Source organism: Mustela erminea, chromosome 16 (genome assembly GCF_009829155.1).
Source record: "Mustela erminea isolate mMusErm1 chromosome 16, mMusErm1.Pri, whole genome shotgun sequence".
NCBI lineage: Eukaryota > Metazoa > Chordata > Mammalia > Carnivora > Mustelidae > Mustela > Mustela erminea.
Window position 1 is genome coordinate 54,341,740 of NC_045629.1, and position 5,257 is coordinate 54,346,996.

The 5,257-nt window shown below is 36.1% G+C and overlaps 1 non-coding gene across 1 annotated transcript; it reads right to left on the reverse strand.

The window, feature by feature from the left end:
* Nucleotides 1-4,464: 4,464 nt before the first annotated feature.
* LOC116575589 lies at nt 4,465-4,567 on the reverse strand. The gene has a single exon (XR_004279852.1). It is a non-coding gene; the product is annotated as a U6 spliceosomal RNA (small nuclear RNA).
* Between the last annotated feature and the right edge of the window lie 690 nt (nt 4,568-5,257).

The window sequence follows — 5,257 nt, forward strand, 5'->3', positions numbered from 1 at the left end:
CATGCAACACGTGCCCTCTGTAATACCCACCACCTGGCTCCCCATCCTCCCACCCCCGACCCCTTCAAAACCCTCAGGTTGTTTTTCAGAGTCCATAGTCTCTCATGGTTCATCTCCCCTTCCAATTTCCCTCAGCTCCCTTCTCCTCTCCATCTCCCCATTTCCTCCATGTTATTTGTTATGCTCCACAAATAAGTGAAACCACATGATAATTGACTCTTCCTGCTTGACTTATTTCACTCAGCATAATCTCCTCCAGTCCTGTCCATGTTGCTACAAAAGTTGGGTATTATAGAGGGCACGGATTGCATGGAGCACGGGGTGTGGTGCAAAAATAATGAATACTGTTATGCTGGAAATAAAAAAAAAATAAAATAAAAAATAAATTAAATATTAAAAAAAAAAAAGACAAAGGACAACTCATGCTAGAGAGGTTGTAGAGAAAGGGAACACTTCTGCACTGCTGGTGGGATTGTAATTTGATCCAGCTACTGTCAAAAATAGAATGAAGTTACTTCAAAAAACTAAAAATAGAACCACCATATGATCTAGCAATTCTGCTTCTGGGTATTTATCAAAAAGAAATGAAAACATAATGTCAAAGATGTATTTGCACCCCCTTTTCATAGCGTCGTTATTTACAACAGTCAAGGCATGGAAGTAACCTTAGTTTTCATGAACGGTTAAATGGAGAAAGATATGATTATACACACAGACAAACTATACATACACTAGAATACTATTCAGCCATAAAACAGAAGGAAATCTTGCCATTTGCAACAACATGGACTTAGTATTATGCTAAGTAAGATAAGTCATAGAACAACAAAGAGCATATGATCTCATTTATATATGCAAACTAATAACAAATATTTATGGTTTCCAGAGATGGGGGTGGGGGAGGAGTAATGGGATGAATGTGGTCAAAAGGTACAAACTTCCAGTTGTAAGATAAATAATTACTAGAGAGGCAATGTTTAACATAATGACTACTCCAGTTAACACTGCTGTATAGTACACTTGAAAGTTAAGAGAGTAAATCCTAAGACTTCTCATCACAAGGAAAACATCATCAAAAGAAAAATCTCTTCTTTCTCCCATTCCCCTCCTATACCTAAATGAGATGATGGATGTTAACTAAACATTGTAATCATTTCACAATATACATAAGTCAAGTCATTACACTCTACACCTTAAATTTATACAGTGCTATATGTTGAATATATCTCAAGACTGGGAAGAAAAGATGCCAAGGAAAATTTAAGGCTCTTGCTTTGATGATATTATCAACTACTGTCCTAGTCTTCTAGTTTTAAGATGCCGTAATTTCTTTTTTTAAAGATTTTATGTATTTATAAATAATAGTTAATTATTAATTATGGTACATAATATATAATTATATATTATATAATTATATAATCATAGTTAATAATGTATTATTATTCAATAATAAAAATAATTTTTTAAAAAGATTTTATTTATTTATTTGACAGAAATCACAAGTAGACGGAGAGGCAGGCAGAGAGAGAGGAAGGGAAGCAGGCTCCCTGCTGAGCAGAGAGCCCCATATGGGACTCGATCCCAGGACCCTGAGATCATGACCTGAGCCGAAGGCAGCGGCTTAACCCACTGAGCCACCCAGGTGCCCCTAAAAATAAAATTTTAATAAAAAGTAGTGAGAATGGACAGAGAGATCACAAGCGGGCAGAGAGACAAGCGGAGTTGGAGGGGAAGCAGTCTCCTTGCCGAGCAGAGAGCCCAATGCGAGGCTCCATCCCAGGACCCTGAGATCATGATCTGAGCCGAAGACACAGGCTTAACCCATTGAGCTACCCAGGTGCTCCACCATAATTTCTTTAATAAGAATGGTCTAATTAGGGGCACCTGGGTGGCCCAGTGGGTTAAAGCCTCTGCCTTCGGATCAGGTCATGATCCCAGGGTCCTGGGATGGAGCCCGGCATCAGGCTCTCTGCTTGGCAGGGAGCCTGCTTCCTCCTCTCTCTCTGCCTGCCTCTGTGCCTACTTGTGATCTCTGTCAAATAAGTAAAAGTAAAAAAAAAAAAAAAAAAAGGAATGGTCTAATTATAGTAGTTCAGAAAAAAAAAAAAAACAAGCAAACACCATTACACAACTATTACATCATTACCCACTTTAGAAATAGTAAAATGAATATATTAGATTCAAATATATAATTACATGTACTCTTTATGCCGGTACTCATTGGCTTGATTACATTTAGTCTCTGCTCAGGCACAATTTAAAAAGATCACTTATTGACTTATTCCAGCAAGAACACTTCCTATTAAGGTGTGAATCCTCTAAATCTGTTGGTGATCCAGGATAGTAACTAGAGTTTCATGTGGGCTTTCATTTACATGCCCTTCCTTAACATGTCTGAACAGGTTTACTCAAAACTTTAAAAGATCAACAAAATAATTATTTGAAACTTAAAATCCACTTCTTAAAAATATTCAATTTATACTTAATAAAAGCTTAAAGACCATTATTTCTTTCAGGTTGCCTGCAGCATTTTTCTAAGCTTCAGAAAGCAAATTCATGGCCTAAGTACCACTCCTTATGGCTCTTCTACCTTTGACAGCCATGGAGCTAAAATATGGAGCTCATATAGAATGGCATACAAAAAACAGAACTGTAGAACTATTATCCCATTGTCTGAATTGGCTCTTTGGTTGAAAACTATCAACCATTTTCCTGCTACTGGTGAAGTCCCTAGATGGGTGTGCTTAGAATGATATATCTATTAGAGTCTTGGTCTATTTGAAGTACTCATTTTTCCTTAGTTTTGTTTCGGCCCCTGACCCATATGGTTTACTTCTATCTTCTGCATCTGGGGCTCATTGAGAGCAGTGAATGTTTGCCTGCCATTGTTCAAAGCTTTTTTTGTAAGGGACATATGCTTTCTGTCTGAACTTCACGTATACTATCAGTTATAATTCTACTGCTCTTCTATTTACTATTGCTCAAATAGATACAAAAGGAGAGTTGTAGGAACTACAGTTCTCTTGTGTGACTCCTTCCAAATGCTCTCAAGTAACAAGAATGGCCCAAATACTTTTTGAATGAGTTTTGGCAAGAAGTATAATATTGCCTGTATCAAGAGCTGCTGAGAGACATTCTCTCATGATGGAAATTCTTTCTAAATCTATTTCCTTCATAGTTGTTGACTGTCCCATATAAAACCAATAAAAACAAAAATAAATGTGAAAAATAACCCCACCCCCACCTAAACAAAACAAACTAACCTGTTGCCTGTCCTGTTTTGCAAAAGGTCATAGCTTAGAGTTTTGCTTACAAGAACATGTGAAAGCACTCTTTCTTTATTTTAGGTTGTTTGCAGACCGTGCAGAAAAAAGACTGGTCATAAGAAAGAGGTGATTCCAAATCTTGAAAAATGAAACAAGAATAAGTTAGTATAGAAATATTAGATGGGTCCATGGTAGTTTTCAAATTCTAAGTCCATGGAACACTGTTGTTTCTTGAGCTGAATAGATTCCAGTAGAGAAGAAAATAAAACAATTAATAGTAGTCTTTTCCAGATGCTAAGAAAAGAAAGAATCCACAGACATGATTCCCATTTTTAAGTTATTTCAACTTTTTAATCTTTGCTGATACCATTAGGGTATAATACCGCAAATGAGACCCACAATGAAGAAATTGCAAATTTAATCATTTTCTTTCCTTATGGACTTGTGTATCCATAATTATTTGTATTTTATACACTTACGGGGGAAAAAGAGAGGTAGAGTAGGGGAAGAGAGAAAGAGATCCTGTTATTAAACAGGATTCTACTTTATATAGATACGTTCAAAACAGGATAGTTCTAATAGATGGATTCCATCAAAGAAAAAGTTACATCACTTTGTAAAGAACTCTGAGTTTGTTATTTTGACATCTGAACAAGATTAAGTAAAACTATCCAGTAAGATTCACCTGCAGTTTTCATTGCCACATCAGACAATTATGCTACAACCATAGTTTCGAGTCCTACTCTATACCCTCCAAGGGCTTTCTGGAGAAGTCCAATTAAGAAATTTTTAGGCAATTTCTTCAGTTAGCAAAGTTCTCCCTCAGCACTTAGGAGATAATATTCTTCCTCAAGTAGTTTTTTTCTTGATGAAATGTTGAGATATTTTGTCACATAGCTGGTACGTTTCCCCATTCAGAATGGCACTATTTCTCCTTGCCCTAGCAATTAAATCATCTTGGGCTTATTAATAACATCATGGTAGTGATGTTATTGCAGAAATGTAGAATGAAAGAAATGAATGCTTAGCTTTTGCATTTTGAAATAGATTTCTGAAGTTCAAGACAAGGTTGTTAATATTAAGCTTAGAATTTTGAACTACTAGAGCTGGGTTTTAATATTTTTCAGAAGCAGAAAAGTTCAAAGCATAAAGTCATGCCAAAAAAAATGGTTACATTTTTTTCAATCTTTTTTTTTCTTTAAATACGGAATGCTTCATGAATTTATGTGTCACCTTGCACAGGGTCTATGCTAATCTCTGTATCATTCTAATTTTAGTACATGTGCTGCCAAAGCAAGCACTCATTTTTCTTAGTCTTGACAAAAACCCTTCAAGTTGGGCTTAGGAAGAAAATAGAAAAAAAAAAAAAAAGTACATCAGAGTGAATGCTGGGTTTAAGTGTCTAAGATATAAGTGAGTCATGCTAATCCCCACAAATTTAGGTAAAAACCCAGAGACCTGGTGCACCTGGGTGACTCAGTGGGTTAAACCTATGCCTTTGATTCAGGTCATGATCTCAGCATCCTGGGATCCTGCCCCACATCAGTCTCTCTGCTTGGCAGGGAGCCTGCTTCCCCCTCTCTCTCTGCCTGCCTCTCTGCCTACTTGTGATCTCTCTCTCTCTCTGTGTCAAATGAATGAATAAAATCTTTTAAAAAAAAATCACTCAGAAACCTCGGCAAGACAGAAAGGAAACTCTTACATGACTAGCTTAAATTTGAAATGGCTAATTTTAGAATCGACTAAAATCAGGTAGGATAGGGGTTTGAGTTGATTTATAGAAAACTATGGAGGCATGTTATCTTTATATATCTGAATATTAGGACCTGGTAATTTAGATTAGCTAACATATACTTGATTTCTTCCTATTTCTATTATAGAATCTTGATGGGAATGATCCTATCTTAGGGTATAGGATTACTTTTTAATTTAAGATTCATTTTTTAAACCAGGCTGTAAAGCAAAATCATTTACAATAAAAAGTAATTCAA